At 38.3% G+C, this 19,373-nt stretch overlaps 1 protein-coding gene across 1 annotated transcript in view; it reads left to right on the top strand.

Moving 5' to 3' along the window:
• The window catches only part of MAP2 (microtubule associated protein 2), a 263,185-nt gene that overhangs the window by 43,671 nt on the left and 200,141 nt on the right, over nt 1-19,373 (top strand). Inside the window, exon 2 of the mRNA XM_063317930.1 lies at nt 9,954-10,004. The gene's annotated coding sequence lies outside the window, so the exon portion shown is untranslated. The remainder of the gene's footprint in view (nt 1-9,953; nt 10,005-19,373) is intronic.

Here is a 19,373-nt window from a genome sequence, read left to right as displayed (position 1 = left end):
TCCTGTATGCCAAAATTGGCAATTCAATTTGTGCATTAAAAAAAAAGGCTTTAATGAGATGTTTCACATTCTGTGGAGCAAAGCACCAGTTGTTCCTACTGTCTTAATGCTTACCCAATAAAAGTACATCATCATTCCCGATGTATCTGTCAAGATGCTAATTTTAGCTTCCAACTGAAGGCTTAACCAATATGAACAAGCCATAGCACTATGCTTAAATTGATGGTTAAAAGATAAAAAGCAATCGGGATGCATACAGGTAGACCTAGGAAAGGTTTTCTAAGCTTCACTGTAATTTTGAATAAATGGTAGTGCTGAGGAAGCCAATGATTGTAGCCTCCTTTATTTTTATGCTGTTCTCTTTTCATTAAAAAGCTCTTAACAACTGAGAGAATTGAATGTCTTCATATTTAAATGGATTTTTCTCATTAGAGTGAATAATTAAGCCTTTGGTGTATTAGAAGGCTATACATGCCAAGAGTGACGTCTATATGTTTAGTCCTTTTATTTGGAAACATTTGCTGAGAAGCTGAGTTTCTTCTGCTACAGCAGACACCTGAAGGCTGGTTACTGTTTCACCTTCTCTGCTCTTCCCCACATTTCCTTTTCCTGCTCATTTTCACTGTCTCTCCAGCCAGACTTCTCCATGTACTGACTTGGGAAGAGGATTCACATTCCACTTAATGGCCCATTCAGGATACCACAGTATATCTCCAGTGATAGGCATATCACTTTTGAGACATACCATCCTAGACCATATTCTTGCATCTTTGTGTGCATTCAAGCAGTCTCTTCCAGTGCCTTTGTGGCTGGTTTCTGGTTTCTTCTGATATGCATTTCATCAATTATTTTTAATAAGGATTTGTACTTTGAATTCTTCAAATGCTGTTGTTGACTTTGGATTGCTGATTTCTTTATTTTTCCCAGTTCAAAAATTATTTGATTAACTGTTATTTTTATGGTCTTTTTTGGCTCTGCTTCTTTTCCTGGAACAATTATTATTTTGGGTTACTTATGGCTTTGATAATCTATGATATATGTTTTATTTGATCCCCTGATAAAGCTTTTTAAAATATTCCCCAAACCTTACGAAAGCAACTGACCTCACGTTATTGTGCTTTCAGCTTCTTCATGAGAAATTCCCTCTTTGGTAAGGCTACCTATCTAGGCTTCAAAAACCTCACAACTGCAAGGTGTTAGCAGAAATTTGTTTCTCTTTGCTACTTTCTAGTGGTTGCTAGATTTTTTTTGCAGCAGGAGTATTGTGGAAGTTCTGTAATGGCCAACAATAGGGGAGCTACTCTCTGCATAGGGATCCTGTCTCCTGGAGTGCTAACACTGTGTCCACTGAAGACAACCACTGCAGATTGTTGCCTTAAAGAACTCTGTTGCACAGTAGTACTCTGTAAATAGAACATGTATTAATTATTAATTCTATCAAAAGCATGGGTCTTCCCCCACTGAGGAAAGCAGTGAGAGATCCATTTTGTACAGGAACCTTCTCACCCAAGCTGCTTACAAACCAGGTCATTTGACTGCTTGGTTGTTCAGTTTTTCTATTATATAATGAAGTGAGAATGAGGCAAGCTTTCAGATGATGGGAACATTTCGAGTTTTGGGAGCACATTGTGGGTGTTCACAGCTAGTAATAAAAGATTTACTTACCAGAAGGAAAAGTGACCAAATTCTCTCTGCTACTCCACCCCTCCCCAGTTGCTCTGTGTCCAACTAATCTCCAGCCTGCCTGCCTATTTCCAAGCAGGACATTGGGGTACAGGCACTCATCATTTCATTTTCTAGGAATATCTATGGAGCCTCTTTAGAGCTTCGAGTCATTCTTATAAATGAAATGGATGCTAGAGGCTGGTACAGTGTTCCAGCTTTCCATTGCATTTTTAAAAATTAAAATAAGCCTAAACAATGAAATAAAGCAAAGTATGATAGGTAGTGCTCATAGATAGGATGTTACTTGGCCTGACAAGCAGTTGGAAAAGTCATTTAGTAAAGTAATCCTATTCATTTTGCCCTAACTTGGACTTTGGCTGCATCCTCAAATCTTTTTTTATTCCTTTGACATTTTCATCTACTTTTAAATGCTCTTTCTATGGAAGCCAGTAATTGGCTATGCTTGTCTACTAGAAGTATCAGTGGACTTTCAGGCAGGGGTATCATTACATGGCTTTGGACAATGTTAAAAATGTTTAAAGAGCATTCATTTTAAAAGAATAAAAATTATTTTCTAAAATACAAAGAACTGAAATGGCCAAGCCATTGTGAGATCCCATGTAAATAGAGAATTCACACGAGAGTCCATGATCTTGTGAAAATTTGGTCTTTTAAACTTGTGTGCTTCTGATTCCTGATCTACTGATCTTTGTAATTAAAGATGATGTGAGTAAGGTTTTCTCTTAGCTTACCCCCAATTTGATAATGTACACTGTTGTTGTGATATTCACTTGACAAGGACCATCATAAGCATTTTCACATGGTTTCAAAGCAGGGTATTTTTCAGATGGGCCAACTCTGTGTTTATCTGTGTTATCAAGTGTGAAGAATTCAAATATCTTTAAAGCCCTGTATGTATATCAAACTGTTTATTTCCCACTAAACATATCCCAGTAGTAATATTCTCAAATGTTTGTTTGTATTTATACATTTGCTCCATGCTCCAGATCAGATTTTCTTGTGGCACAACATTCTAGTATCACACTCTGGACACTCCTTTTGAAAAGGCACAAATGAAAGAGTTTAAGACGGGTATGTCTTTCCAGAATTCAGTGGGCTGGAGTGTTTCCAAAAGCTGACAACTCACTCAATGAGGCTATGATGGTTTCGTGAGTCAGAAGTATTTATTATACATGGACGGTATTTATTATAGAAAGCTATGTCTCTGTTTTGTACTGGGTGTGAGTTTCAGACTGAGTCAGTATTATGAGTATCTCAGAGTGAATGATAACTAAGTTACTGAAAAGGAAAAACGGGGGCAGGATCAGCTATATGATGCATTTTCTCTCAATATTTTACTTGGGAACTGAAAGTTTTATTATGGATACATTACACAAATGCAAAAGATTTTATACAACATTTTTTTAATGATTGAGAATAGTTGTATATTAGTAAGGATTTGCATGCCTTTCTGTACCTAGCGTGGCACTGGTGCTAAATAAACATTACTTGGTAATTCTAAATACCCTTTTCTGAAATGGGAGTTTTGAACTATACCTTTCTAAGGTGTAGTAGAGGACTGTTTCTCAGGGAACATTACACTTGTGTCCCTGGGTTGTTTGTTAGTTACCTGTTTTAAATACAATGGTATATTTAGGTATCCAGTGCATTATAGGGAATTGTTGAAATATAGTGGATGTCTGTATATTGACTAGATTGATAAACTGGTTTAAATAATATTCTTTTGCAGATGCTTAATAGAAAATTCTCTTTGTTCACTTGTTCGAAATGTCTGAGATTTTTAAGGATGAGTTCAGGTTAATTAAAATTAAAATGATGTAACATCTTGTTATTTCTCTGAATCATACACTGAACATGAGGAATACTGTATTCATTAGTCATTTTGTGTGTTCGTAGAGCTTGTGTTTCAGACGGTGATGCTGTGAGCCGAGATGATTTTATCCATGATATTTAATGTTGTTGTTTATTCGTTTAGTTGCTTCAGACTCTTCGTGACTTCATGGACCAGCCCACGCCAGAGCTTCCTGTCGGTCGTCAACACCCCCAGCTCCCCCAGGGACGGGTCCGTCACCTCTAGAATATCATCCATCCACCTTGCCCTGGTTGGCCCCTCTTCCTTTTGCCCTCCACTCTCCCTAGCATCAGCATCTTCTCCAGGGTGTCCTGTCTTCTCATTGTGTGGCCAAAGTATTTCAGTTTTGCCTTTAATATCGTTCCCTCAAGTGAGCAGTCTGGTTTTATTTCCTGGAGGATGGACTGGTTTGATCTTCTTGCAGTCCAAGGCACTCTCAGAATTTTCCTCCAACACCACAGTTCAAAAGCATCGATCTTCCTTCTCTCAGCCTTCCTTATGGTCCAGCTCTCGCAGCCATATGTTACTACGGGGAACACCACTGCTTTAACTATGCGGACCTTTGTCGTCAGTGTGAGGTCTCTGCTCTTAACTATTTTATCGAGATTTGTCATTGCTCTTCTCCCAAGGATTAAGCGTCTTCTGATTTCCAGACTGCAGTCAGCATCTGCAGTAATCTTTGGACCTAGAAATACAAAGTCTTTCACTGCTTCTACATTTTCTCCCTCTATTTGCCAGTTATCAATCAAGCTGGTTGCCATAATCTTGGTTTTTTTGAGGTTTAGCTGCAAGCCAGCTTTTGCACTTTCTTCTTTCACCTTCATCTTAAGGCTCCTCAGTTCCTCTTCACTTTCAGCCATCGAAGTGGTATCATCTGCATATCTGAGATTGTTAATGTTTCCTCCAGTGATTTTAACTCCAGCCTTGGATTCCTCAAGCCCAGCATGTTGCATGATGTGTTCTGCGTACAAGTTGAATAGGTAGGGTGAGAGTATACAGCCCTGCCATACTCCTTTCCCAATCTTAAACCAGTCCGTTGTTCCGTGGTCTGTTCTTACTGTTGCTACTTGGTTGTTATACAGATTCTTCAGGAGGCATACAAGATGACTTGGTATCCCCATACCACTAAGAACTTGTCACAATTTGTTAGGGTCCACACAGTCAAAGGCTTTAGAATAGTCAATATAACAGAAATAGATGTTTTTCTGAAACTCCCTGGCTTTTTCCATTATCCAGCGGATATTGGCAATTTGGTCCCTAGTTCCTCTGCCTTTTCTAAACCCAGCTTGTACATCTGGCAATTCTCACTCCATGAATTGCTGAAGTCTCCCTTGCAGGATCTTGAGCATTACCTTACTGGCATGTGAAATGAGTGCCACTGTTCGATAGTTTGAACATTCTTTAGTGTTTCCCTTTTTTGGTATGGGGATATAAGTTGATTTTTTCCAGTCTGATGGCCATTCTTGTGTTTTCCAAATTTGCTGGCATATAGCATGCATTACCTTGACAGCATCATCTTGCAAGATTTTGAACAGTTCAGCTGGGATACCATCATCTCCTGCTGCCTTGTTATTAGCAATGCTTCTTAAGGCCCATTCAACCTCACTCTTCAGGATGTCTGGCTCTAGCTCACTGACCACACCGTCAAAGCTATCCCTGATATTGTTATCCTTCCTATACAGGTCTTCTGTATATTCTTGCCACCTTTTCTTGATCTCTTCTTCTTCTGTTAGGTCCTTGCCATCTTTGTTTTTGATCATACCCATTTTTGCCAGGAATTTACCACCGATGTTTCTAATTTTCTGGAAGAGGTCTCTTGTCCTTGCTATTCTATTGTCTTCTTCCACTTCTGCGCATTGCTTGTTTAAAAATAATTCCTTATCTCTTCTGGCTAACCTCTGGAATTTGCATTTAATTGGGCATATCTCCCCCTATCACTGTTGCCTTTTGCTTTCCTTCTTTCTTGGGCTACTTCTAGTGTCTCAGCAGACAGCCATTTTGCCTTCTTGGTTTTCTCTTTCTTTGGATGTATTTTGTTGCCGCCTGCTGAACAATGCTGCCAACTTCTGTCCAGAGTTCTTCTGGGACCCTATCTACCATGTCCAGTCCCTTAAATCGATTCTTCACCTCCACTGCATATTCCTTAGGAATATTAGTGAGCTCATATCTAGCTGATCTGTGAGTCTTCCCTAACCTCTTTAGTCTGATCCTAAATTGTGCAATAAGAAGTTCGTGATCTGAACTACAGTCAGCTCCAGGTCTTGTTTTTATTGACTGTATAGATGTCCACCACCTTTGGCTGCAAAGGATGTAGTCAATCTGATTTCGGTGTTGTCCATCTGGTGAAGTCCATGTATAAAGCCGTCTCTTAGGTTGTTGGAAGAGAGTGTTTGTGATGCAGAGTGAATTGTCTTGGCAAAATTCTATCAGCCTATGTCCTGCTTCATTTTGTTCTCCCAGGCCATACTTACCTGTAATTCGAGGTGTCATTTGACTGCCCACCTTAGCATTCCAGTCTCCTGTGATGAAAATAACATCTCTTTTAGGCGTGTTGTCCAGTAGGTGCTGCAGATCCTCATAGAACTGCTCTACTTCAGCTTGTTCAGCATCTGTGGTTGGGGTGTATATTTGGATCACTGTGATGTTAGATGGCTTGCCCTGTATTCGAATTGAGATCATTCTGTCGTTTTTTGGGTTGTATCCAAGCACTGCTTTAGCCACTTGACTATTAATTATGAAGGCTACTCCATTTCTTCTGTGGTCCTCTTGTCCACAGTAGTAGATCTGGTGGTCATTTGATGTGAAGTGGCCCATTCCAGTCCATTTCAGTTCACTGATGCCCAAAATGTCTATCTTTAATCTTGACATCTCACCAATAACCACATCCAATTTGCCCTGGCTCATAGATCTTACATTCCAGGTTCCAATGGTGTGTTGATCCTTAGAACATCAGATTCGCCGTTCACCACCAGCACCGTCGGCTGCTAGCCGTCCTTTCGGCTTTGAGCTAGCTGCGTCATCACGTCTGGGGCTAGTTGAACTCATCCTCTGTTTCTCCCCAGTAGCATTTTGACCATCTTCCGACCTGGGGGTCTCATCTTCCGATGGTATACCGACATATCTCTGGTTGTACTGATCCATTTAGTTTTCGCGGCAAGAATACTGGAGTGGGTTGCCATTACCTTCCCCAGGGATCGCATTTAGTCTGACCTCTCTGTCATGACCTTCCTGTCTTGGGTGACCCTTCACAGTTTAGCTCATGGCATCATTGAGGTGCTCAAGCTCCAGCACCACGACAAGGTAACAATCCTTTGCTGAAGATGATATTTAATATCATCATGAAATTCCTGGGTGCAATAATCTAAACATTTGACTGTATTATCCAAATATGTGAAAGGCACTAAATTCTAATAATAACTGTTGTTGTTATTATTATTATTATTACCCCTTCACACAAAGCTGGCTTCTCCAAGAAGCCACCCAGACCAGTCCCAGCTGAAGCGGCCCTCTCCACCTCCGATCCCCCTGCTGCCCTGCCCTCCACCGCCCCAGCTCACCTGGCCGTCTTCTGGCTCCCTCTTGTGTGAACCCAGTTCCTGCAGAAGGCTGGGATGGCTGTGGCTTCCCAGGGTGTGGTAGTTGTTGTCAGGTGTTGGTGAATGCTGGTGTATCACCCAAAACATTGTGGTGTGTCATACGTCTGCCATTACTGGAATAAGTGCATCCACATGATCAACAATGAATTATATCATCTCTCAGTCAGTTACTTTATTTTGGTCACTGACCATCAAAACCAAACTTTGCAAAACAGAGCCACATTGAACTTGCTGAATATCAGTGCAGCCTATATAACTCAGAAATGTACTAGAATAAAACAAGCTATAAAATATGCATCAATACAGCTAAAATATAAGTTTAAGAATGTTGGGCATAAAATTAATATAGTGAGGCATCATGCAATTTGGATAAAGCAATTAAATGATTATTTAGAATAACAGAGTAGTAAAATTACTGACCTACAGTATAGAACCATTATGATGCTAAAATCCATGGAAAACCTGTAATTAATATTAATATATCTAGAGAAAATGGAGTGATGTAGTGTATAAGGAAGAATAATACATAAGGAGTTATTATGTTTTAGAAACTAAAAGTTTGAATCCAATTATAATGACTATTTATCTATATTGTTAAAATGACTCTGGCAACTATTAATGAAAATAAGACAGAAGTAAGAATCAATTGACAGTAAGGGCATAATACATTGTTATATAGTAGTGATTAAATGAACAGCTGCATCTGAAATGGTTCCAGATGGAGAATATCTGAAAGGTGCTTGAAGAGAAGTCATGGTGTATTGTACAAACTATGGAACAGTATTTGGCTATAGTTATCAGAGTAGAATCAGACTGATCTGATAGTAACCATCTGAGATGGAAGGAGTCAGTGTGACCAGAGCACTTGGTGATGAGAGGGAACAGTAATTCCTGGTCAGCATCAGGATAGAGGGAGCAGTGCCATAACATGTTCCAGCGTTTCAGTTGCTCCTCCACCACATGGGCACAATCTCTGTTCAAAAGGGGTGTTCTGGTATCTGCCCTCAAGGACTGTTGCTGGAAGGGCATCAAAATCAAGCCAAAGGCAAAGCCCTTCTAAATTTAGGGCTTGTTGTATCTGGCTGGGTGAAGTAGATATGTGGAATGGCTCAGAAAGATGTTTCTGGCCAAGACTGACAAATCTGACTGTAGGTTTCAGTCAATGGTGCATCACTTAAGAGTGGCTGATGCATGGTCGTAGCCCATCAGGGCGGTGGCTGCCCATGGGAAGCCATAGGATTTTAATTTTTTACCTCTAAATAGCGCAAGTCATGAGTTCAGAGTATATAAACAAGCATCGCTCATCAATGGATTCTGTGAGGTCTGCAGATAAGAGGAAATCCAAGATTCCTCTTTATAGAGGTTGGCACCTCAAGAAAGGGCAAAAAGTCAAACTGAATATATCTTTTGAATCACCATTCCCACTTGCTCAGAATTTATTAATTGTCATGGTTACCATTTCCTGGAAGAAAATACAGATATGGTTTCAAACTGTGTTCATTCTTGTCTCTCTGATAGCCTGACAGCCATGTCCATCATTATTTCTGGTTACTCTGACACTCTGTAGAGACAGAATTGGGTCTTTATGTTACTTATAAGAAGCAGTCAGGTTAATAGGAGGTGCAAACACCTTCAGGGGACTTCTGACTTGGTCTGAGGGCCATAACTGGAATATCAAAAACAAATTGCTCTGCTCTGGGTCATCCTGGATCTGGAAGATTCTTGTTAAAACAGGGTTTAATTCTCTCATTGTTTAGTAATTAAAAAAAACACACACAAAAGCAAAAGAAGATACAAACTGCTAATTTTCACTGGAATCAGTGTAGTTTTGGAGCTGTGTGACTTGAAAAGTCACGCAGTTTTCAGCCAGATGTGAAAGTGAGCATCCTAGAGTAGAACAAATTTTAGACAACGATACCTGGGAAGATTAACCAAATTTATTTATTTATTTACATCCTGCCTTTATTATTTTTATAAATAAGGCGGTGAACAGACCAGTACTTATGATGTTGAGGTACTTAGGAGTTGCAGATCACTAGGGAAGGATTTTGTCAAAGGAGTTTTAAAAGGGAAGAAGGTTGATAACTTTCTCTCGAAGATGGTCTGCCTCTTGATGAAGGGGCAGTTAATAAAAAGATCAAGGAAACCACCATTACAAAAACAGAGAAGCACTCCTTCTTTGTGTTCAGTGACTAATCTCTTTTGGTTAAACAAATAGCTGTTGGAACTATTCACTGGATTTGTCCAAACAAAGGGTTAAAAAAAAATGAGGGCTGTATTGTTTTATCTTTTTTTCTGGTTCTTGAGACTAGAAAATCTGAATGAAGAAAAACTACAGAGTACAATGCAGGAGGTTTCCTCTTGTTAGAAAGGATTGTTTTGGACAAAAATACTGTGAACAAATGGTGTTCTCTACAAATAACCAGATAATAAATCTTTTTAAAGGATGGACTTTTTTAGGTAAAAGAGATAACCTGAGTAGTAGGATAAATCAACTTCCTTTTTTTCCCAACCATTGTGGGTTATGTACATGAATGATCAACTTTTTTTTTTTAAATTGGTATGGCTGTTACTCTGTCACTCTTTGCAGTTTCCTCCGATCAAGACAGAATCTCCTTAAAGTCAAGATCTGGAAAGCTAAAATCTGTTCCAAATGATGAAGCTCAGGTTTTGGCCAAATCTGATGCACACCCTAATCGAGAATACTGTAAATGCTTAGAAACCTAAACTAACCATGTAGTGGGCTATTGGTTTGGTTAAACCATAAAAATAATTTCAAGTTCAAGCATTAATGAAGAATTCTGTCCTCTCTTTTTCAGATTGCAGAAAACTAGTGTGAGATATCAACTGGCTGACAAATCCACCCAAGGGTCAGTATTCTGTTTTGTGATTGCCTAAGTTTGAATGCTGTGCAATCTAAACTATTATAAGGAATCCAGATTGTCCTAAATGATCTCCCAAGGAATACATCCTTACATTATATATTCAAAATAAACGATGCACACAGGAGTGAAAAAGGAATACCCTGGTACAGTCTGTTCCTCCTCATCCAGACCCAAACAGCCTCCAGAGACTGGTTTGGTATGTTGACAGCTTCACCTGTCCAGCCTGGAGTTGAGATGCAGAGCTGGGGATCATCAGTGAACTGATGATACTGAACCCTGAACTGAGGGGTGACCTCACCTAAAAGTTTCATGTAGGTGTTAAACATTCCTAGACTAGTCCCTCTGAAGCACAGATTTGAGCATGGGTATTTTTTATATTTATAAGCTCAGAAAAAGGATAAAAATATTTAGCTATGGGTTTAGATGGGTTTGATTTCTGGTGGCTGAACAATTACGACAAATGCTTGCCATCTTGATCTACCTTTGAGCTACTCATAGCTCTGCCAGGGACATACCAGTGATCTTCTTGACCCCATCTTACCAAATGAAAACCTTCATTATGGTCACTGACTGGCACCTTGTATATCTTCATTTCAAAAGTCACTTGAACAGATTAAATAGAAATTAGTAAATGAATACATAAATATACAGATGAAAGAGGCTAAACATGATATGAATACAAATGTTACAATACTATGAAAAAGTAAGAAGGAAATGTATTAGTCTTGAACTACTACTAAAATATATTTATGTAAATATTGAAATGCTGAACTAGTGATCTATTAATTAGAATACCATTAAAATATTATGCCATAAATGATCAGTCTCTCGGTTAATTTTATGGGAAGCCCGTAGGATTTTATGGGAAGCTAGTAGGACTTCATAAAACTCAGTTAAAAGAAAATGGGTTCAGCCTTCCTTCATCTTGTTTTCTTTCATACAGAAGCATTGTATCCTGTGAGCTGCCAGACAACACAGTACAATACTTCATGTTTACAATCAAAAGCTAAGCAGATAAGCTTTTACAAACAATAGTATGGAATTAGTAAAAGTGATTGAACTGCTCATTACAGGGATTACAGAGTACACGATGCAAAAACGTAGGAATTAAATTATGCCCAACTGTCATTAACCAGCCAACAGAAAAGCTAATCTAAATACCGTTTTGAGCTCAAAACTTTCTTCTCTAATGCTCGAACGTATTTTGGGGTAAAACCAGGCAGGTGTCTCTCTGAGATAGATAAATCTCTCTCTAGTTTTGTCTGTTTGAAAGTCTAGTTGCTGGTGGTCTGTAATCTCCGTTTGATGCTTAATTACTGCTATGGCTTGTCATAACCCAAAGAGAGTAAACGTTCAGGGAAGAGACCAAGAAAACACAACCTTAAAGGTCCAGCCTGTTGGAAATGATCACAACATGTATATAAAGGTAAGCCCCCTGGGCAAAAAAAAATATCTTCAGCCAGTAATTGGTGGTTGCTAACCCAACACTTGTTTTTAATCTCCAGTTGTCAGAATGCACTTGGGACGGACCTGTCTTACCCATTGTCTTCCTCTTCTTGCTAAGTCCATCAACTTTCCCAAGCTTTGTCTTTTTCTCTAGTCCATGCGTCTTAGCTTGCTGATTGCTGCCTCAAGAAAGCAGTCAGACTTTATTTGCTCCAGGACTGATGGACTGAGTCTGCTTGCAGTCCATATTCTGTAATTTGGAGTCGTACCTTATTCTCTATATCTCACTCTTTTCTCAGTGCCCAACTTCCACAACCATACAGTACTTTACCACTGGAAAGACCATTGCTTTAAGGCTTCTTGCCTTCAATCTCACCGAAATGTTTTCATGTTTCATGTTCTTATCGAAGCTTGTCATAGCCTTATATTTTGAAGTTTAATTTGATGGATATATGGTGAGTTTTAAATCTTTCCCAGGAATATTTTTTTTCTACTTCTCCATTGTTCTTGACTTGATTATTTCCTAGTATTTGGATCCTTAGTTAATTGGTTAGATAAGTGTATTATAGGTTCTGTGCAGGATTTTGATCATGCTCCAGTATTATATAAGAAAATATTGTCTTAATTTTATCTAAGGTGTACTTAGATAAATTATTATTAAAGGATTCACATTTTCTAAAATAAATGAAACAAGGTTTTGAAGAATATTTTTGTATAGACACAAGGAATGTTTCATTACTTATGCAAGGCAACCTGCCCAGAAATAATATAAAACTTTTACAGTATATCTACTAAATTGGAACTTAATTCCCTTTATGGATTTGATACAGAATATTCACTGAATCACATAAAGCAAAGATATTGCAAACAAGGGGAAAGTCCTAGTAAATTATTGCTTTCTTGATACTCAGGGCGAAGAACATCATGACTCTGATAGAAAAACTCAGCATTTTTATACTTTCTGATCCAATAGCGTGCTGGAAACTCTGTAAAGGGGCTTGGAATTCTGTCCATCCATCTGTCAGTGGGATGACTCTCAGAATGGAACAAGAGCAAATATGGTACGGTGGGAGAAGCCAGCAAAAGAAAGGCCAAGTTAAAAATGGGAAACAAAGTCCAGAAAATAGCCCGGCCTGGTGTCCTTATAGGAGAAGCTATGGGGTAGCGGCTCAGAGTGCTGCTGACTGCTCCGTTCTGAGCCCCTCCCCCTTCCTGGTCATATGACCCAGGGTGGAGCTGCTATTAAGAATTCCAGAAGCCGTGCGCTGCAAGCTTTCCCTACCATGTTTTTATATTAGACTTTAAGGTACTGGGTTAAAGGTTACTGAGAAAAAAATCATTACTTTTAAAATTAATACTGTTCTTCCAAAGATTTCTCATGATCAGCTGTTTACCTAGCGACCACCTTGATCTCATCCGGAAATAATGCTATTAATTAAATAGTACTTTGATTTACGACAAGAGGAAAATCGCCCAGTCTTGACAGCCAATTGTAGAGTAGTAGAGACATAACCTTGAATAAGAAATGCAAGGCTGTTGGATTACCTAAACATCAGTTTAGCCCTAAAAGAGAGGATGGGGTAAGAAAGAAATTCAGCATTGTCCTGCCTTGATTCTCTTTGGATAAGCGTTGGGGAGTGGTGGTGATGGGGCAACTCCATCAGGCTTTCAAGGTTCTGCTATCATCCCTTGCAACAAAGAGTTCCACTTTGTGGAATCTGCTTCCTGGCCTGGCCTTCCTTGAAATGCTGACCCTGACCTGTTGAGTGATGTAAGACATATATTAATCTTTTCCCTCTTACATTGATGGAGACTTATAATTATGCTTTTTTGAGGGAAGCCCTTCCAGATTTGTTTAATGAAACTTATACAGCTCAGATTGTGAAAGCTGGTAGTGATTCTGCTAACGGTGCAAATTTGGTTGTTAAATGTTGATACCAAAATTTTGATAGTGACTCTGGTACTTAGATTACAGATTATATACCTTTAATTGTCAAACCTGTACAACCTGGTTTCATAAAATGGCAACAACCTTCAGAAAATATTAGAGTATTAATGGCCATTAAAATATATACTCAGAAAAATTGGATCCGAAGTGGCAATCTGACTGGATTCAGAAAAAGCCTTGGCTATGGTACAGTTTAAGATTTTTAGAGCAAGTTTTAATCAAATGTAGATTTCCTTCTTAAGTTAAAATTTGGATTAAAATATAGTATTCTGATCTTTTGGTCAGGATTATTATTTTGATAGCTTTTTCTGAAGCAACATGTATCTTTTTGTTTTCGAAGTTTTGAAAATATTTTTTCTATTTCACTTTTCCTTTTATGACTTCTTAGAGCTCCTCAGGGTCACTTCAAGTGTACTAAATCTGTTTCTTATATTCTCAAAGTATGTTCTCCAGGTCATATCTTGCTGGTGCTCTTATTTTATTTTCTGAGTTTAACCTTGTATTTTACAAGCAGTAATTTGCAGTCAGTTCCACAATCTGCACCTGGAAGTGTTCTGGGTGACCTGCCACCTTCAACCTCCATCCTACCTTTCCTCTGACGTACTCTGTTGGATTCTGATGTTTACCATCCAGGGATGTCCCAGTGTAGAGTTATCAGCTAAGAATTTTTTTTACAGAATTCTGTTAACTGTCTCCTATGTTACTGTTTTTACCCAGTATAGTACAAATTTTCTTGTAATTCCAGGTTCCTCTATTTTTTTTCATATGGCATTGTAATCACTCAGTTAGCATCTCTTGCAATTTGCCAGAGAATTCTCCAATGTGTCCCTCTGTTGTAGAAGTACACGTTTGCATAATACTTATGTGTACTAGATATATGTGCTTTTAATACATAGGAATTATTTTATTGAATCATAACTGAGCACATACTGCATATGCTGGTTGATAAGCCGAGAATTTTAGATGCCAAAATACATCCAAAAAATTCATCTCTGCTTATCCACAGATGGGCTTATCCACAAATATATAGGGTAGGTTTTTCCCTTGTAGTTTTTAAAGTGCCCATATATCCCATATATACTTGTGGATAAGCCCTTCCATGGATAAGCTGACCCTGAAATTTTTAACCAAAATACCATGAAAAATGTACCACCCGCAGATAAACCAATTGTGAAAATTAAAATATACGAAAATGTTGAGGGTCAGCTTATCCATGGATGCCACATTTTTATTTTTATTTTGATAGTAATTTTATTAAAAATTACAATTGCAAAGATAAAACTAATACAAACTAAAAAAGAAGAACAAAAAAATAGAAACTGCAAAGGAAGAAAATAGAAAGAAAAATAGAAAAGAAAAAAATAAGAATATAGTAAAGAAAAAAAAAGAAATATATAAAGAAATGACTTCCCTCTTCATCACAAGTATAAATGATTTTAGTAATTTATCATCTTTTAAACTACAACAAACGATCTCTTCTTCCCATATCCCATCTCTTATCTGTAAACAAATCCTTCAAGGCTTGTTTCAGTTCTGATTAGCAAAAGTCCATTAAGGGTTATTAGAGATAACAACATACCTAATTTAAACATGATCAAATAAACTAACTCTATATTCCTTCCTTTTACTTTTAACAATCTTGATCTTTAGTCCCTTCAAATAATGTCCTAGAACTTGATTTCTTTTCATTTTTTCTTTGTCCCTTCTCACAAAATTCTTCAAAGTTTTAACAAGACTCTTTTGTAAATCCAATATAGGAAAATTATCCAGGTCACTCTCTTGGTTTGTTATTTGTATATCCCCTTTAATTATTAAGACCTGAGCCAGTTTCTTTTGTATGTCCAGTGTAGCATCTTTTTCCATATCATTCTTGTGGCCTGTCATTTTTAAAACCACTTTCAGATTAATCTCAATCTTGTCAGGTAAAGCTTGTTCCTCTTATAAACTGCCCAGAGTTGCTCTTCTGTGAGATGGGCGGCTATACTAATTTGATTAATAAATAAATAAAAATAAATAAATAACATCTTTTAAACACAGTCTATCTATTGAGGCAGACAATTAACTTAAAATTAACTTTCGGGTCCATTGTTCAAAAATATCCTTAAATATGTCCAATGTTAAAATATTTTGCTTCATTCTGTGTTAGTAGGTCAAAGTAATTTTAAGTACTCTTCTCCTTTAATTGTAATCTTTAATTCCTTCTAATTCCCTCTAGTGTCCAACCTTTGAAGTCTCATCCTATCATGTTTTTTTAAAAAGAGAATTCAAAACAAAAGCATTTTCCCATGGGAAGGATTCTTATAATTAATTCCAAAATCTTATCTCAAATCCACCTGGACCATTAGTCTGTTTGTAACATTCCAAAATCAAAGTTCTAATCATCCTTTTTTTTTTTTTTTTTAAGTCCTTAAACTTGTATATAAATTTCTTTCGCTAAGGATTGAAGGAAGGGACGCAATGGCGCTGCGGGTTAAACCGCTGAGCTGTCGATCGGAAGGTCAGCGGTTCGAAACCGCGCGGCGGGTTGAGCTCCCGTTGCTAGTCCCAGCTCCTGCTCACCTAGCAGTTCGAAAACATGCAAATGTGAGTAGATCAATAGGTACCGCTTCGGCGGGAAGGTAACGGTGTTCCGAGTCATCATGCTGGCCACATGACCTGGAAGTGTCTATGACAACGCCGGCTCCAAGGCTTAGAAACGGAGATGAGCACCGCCCCCTAGAGTCGGATTCGACTGGACTTTACGTCAAGGGAAACCTTTACCTTTACTAAGGATTGAAGGAAACTCACCTGGTGCTGTAAAACCTTTTTTTTTTTTGAGTAAAAATTTTTATTGTATTTGAAACAAAGATAAAAACTACAGAAAAACAAAAAACTACAAAGAAAAAAAGAAACTAAAATGTGTGAAACACAAGAAAAAAAGAATTTTAAAGATTATATACAAAGGTGACTTCCAACTTTCAACAGCAAGAATATACAGCAATTTCCATAATCAAACCCTTATTCTATATCAAACCAAGATCACATTATTTCTATCAATCCTTCCATTAACACATGTAGTAATCACTAATACAATTGCTCCTTCCCCTTATATATATAAAAAAGAAAGTGTGTGTATATATATATATATATATATATATATATATATTTCTAGTTCAACTTCCTTCCCCCTTAAAACACCATCCATTTAATTATTTCCTTCCTACCACTATTCTATATGTTTCCGTCTACTATGATAAACATCAAATTATAAAAGTATATAAATTGTCTGCCTTTATAATTATAAAACTACATCAATCTTAACCCTATCAAACCTGAAAGACAATATAAAATATTACTATATCTTATCAATTCCTTTTAAATCTTACAAATCAAAAATCCTGTCAATCTTAGTCCAAATCGTTAAAAAAAATGAAATCATAATAGCCTAATTACATCAGGCTTCTCGACTGGAAGGTTGCAAGTTTGGCAGTTCGAGACTCGAGCACTGTGTGACAGAGTGAGCTCCCACACTCGCCCCAGCTCTTGCCAACCTAGCAATTCGAAAGCATGCAAATGCGAGTAGTTAAATAGGTACCGCTTTGGTGAGAAGGTAACAGCGTTCTGTGCTTGTCATGTCAGCCACAAGACTGTGGAAGTGTCTTCGGACAACGCTGGCTCTTCGGCCATGAAACGGAGATGAGCACTGTCCCCTAGTGTTGGACATGACTAAATGGGAACCTTTACCTTTACCTTTATCAGCAGTTACACATACTTGATTTTTTACCCCTCCTCAAAGTATACCAGGGCATTTACATATTTCCCCATTACACATAAGGCATTTTTTTATAAAGGTCCAATAGCCCAACTGCCCATCTCAAAAATGCAGACTTCTCAGCAGGAAAAAAACCCTCCCCCATAACATATTCTCTTCTTTCCCATAACACTGATTCAGACAGTCATAATATTTCCCCAGCATGGCAACTCCCTGTACGCTCTTAAACTTAGACTGTCGTTTTAATCCCCTCAACACCAAACCACAATCTTCAGCTGGCAGTACTTCAATCTCACTAACTGCAGAAAAGTCCCCATCTTTACCAGAATCTTCACCATCCATCATAACATTTTCAGCCAGATGACCCATTTTAGCAACGATCTCTTCTCCAGGGTCCCAAACACTCTGCAGAATAGCTTGACAGCACTCAGGGGATCTCTTTAAAAGCCTGCTTACGCTTACAATGGAACTCTGAGAAATCTTTAAAATCTTCCATGCTTCAGGCAGTAGATTATGCTGCCCCCTAGATAGTTGACTCATGCAGATAGGAGTTAATGAGTTAATAAAAAACTTCCATCTAAAATTGACAAGAGAAAGTGTACTAGCAAACAAGTCTGAGAAAAAGTGAACAAAAAGCTAAAAATTTAAAACATCAAATCCAGCATGTAGGAAAACAATCCATCCTTCAAATTCAGTACAAGAAATAGTAACGGAAAGACAATTATATATTCTCAGCCCTCATTACACTGTAGATGGGAAAACAAGCCAAAACTTTTTTTTAAAAAAATTAAGAATATAATCCAAAAATAACGATTATCACCAAGCGATTCTGCTTCTTCTTACTGTAGAAAGCTTCTCTTAGGTTACGAAACCTAAAAAATAAATTGGGTGCTTTAGAAATGGGAAGGCAGGACTTACTTCCCCTTTAAGAGGCTGCAAACGTGGCTCAGAAAAGATGAAATCCCAGCCTCCCAATGAAGGCTTACCGTTCAATCGGGCACGGTGTCCACGATCTCCTGGCTGCAACTCACTGTCTGGAGGACAAATGGGTTGATTCCCAGTGTTTTCCTTACTCCGGAGAAATGCTTTGGGCTACAGAAAAAGCCAGCCTGTGCCTGAAAAAATTGCCACGATGCCAACTCTGCCCATGGAGCTCGTGGAGCTGTTCAGTCTGCCATAATCCCACTGGAAGTCTCCAAGCTTGTTGATCCAAAGATTCCTAATAGCTGAGAAGCAGTTAACAAAAATTTCTGAAAGTGATTAGAAAAGGAAGTATGCGAACCCAGTGTCCTTTTGAAGGTGCTGACCATGGTTTGGGCAAGATGGCTATTCTGTTGTCTCCCAGATCTCTAAGCCTACCGGAGACCACTATCTTGCGGTTCTCCTTGTGAGGAGCAGCTGGCTGGAGCACTTGTGGGCGATCTCAAGTCCTTGCCTTGTCTGGAGTGGAATTACAAAGAGCTGGTCTACTCACCGGTTCTTCATTCCACCATGGTCGTTGGCTCCATTTTTAGAAGAACCGTCTTCAGTTCGCCATTTCTTCCTTGTAAGTCAGGTGGCGCATTTTTCATGGTATTTCAGTTTAAAAATTTGCGGGCTTATCTGCAAGTATATATGGTACTTACTAATGTCCTCCTTGAGAATTACAGCACATCCCTTTGAATGTGTGCCCTAAATGAATTGTGCCCTATATGTAATTAGCTGAGTTGAAGTTCAGGTGCCCCATTCTGATCTTACATCACTTAGTTCTAAGATATTCAATTTAATACGCTTCATTTCCACGTTGATAATTTCACGTTTTCCTTGGTTCACGCTTCTCATGTTCCATGTTGAATGTGTCTTTCTAAAGTAGGACGCTCCTCTTTCAATCCTGGCAGCTTTGCTGACCAGACTTCTTTGTGGCTTTGCTTTGGCCACATCCTCACTTCTAAATCTAATGTAGAAGTTCAGGACGCTTGCCCAATACCCAGAGGATTGGTTTATCTGACCCAAGGGGAGGAGGTCTTTAATGTGTCTAAATGTTACAGCCTTGTCTGTAAATGGTTTTTCTTTTGGGAACAAAACAGGAGAGGGTGTGCTATTGCGCTGTAATGTTAATTTTGGATTTTTTCCTAAGTAAGTGGGTTATCCTCATACCTGCAAAGCTCCATGTGTCCTCATTCCTGCTCAAGATGACCCTTAGCTTTCCTTTCTCCTCTTAACCTTACTA

Source organism: Candoia aspera, chromosome 1 (assembly GCF_035149785.1).
Source record: "Candoia aspera isolate rCanAsp1 chromosome 1, rCanAsp1.hap2, whole genome shotgun sequence".
Classification (NCBI taxonomy): Eukaryota; Metazoa; Chordata; class Lepidosauria; order Squamata; family Boidae; genus Candoia; species Candoia aspera.
The sequence above is the reverse complement of the archived record's forward strand: the minus strand, read 5'-3'. Positions and strand labels throughout refer to the sequence as shown.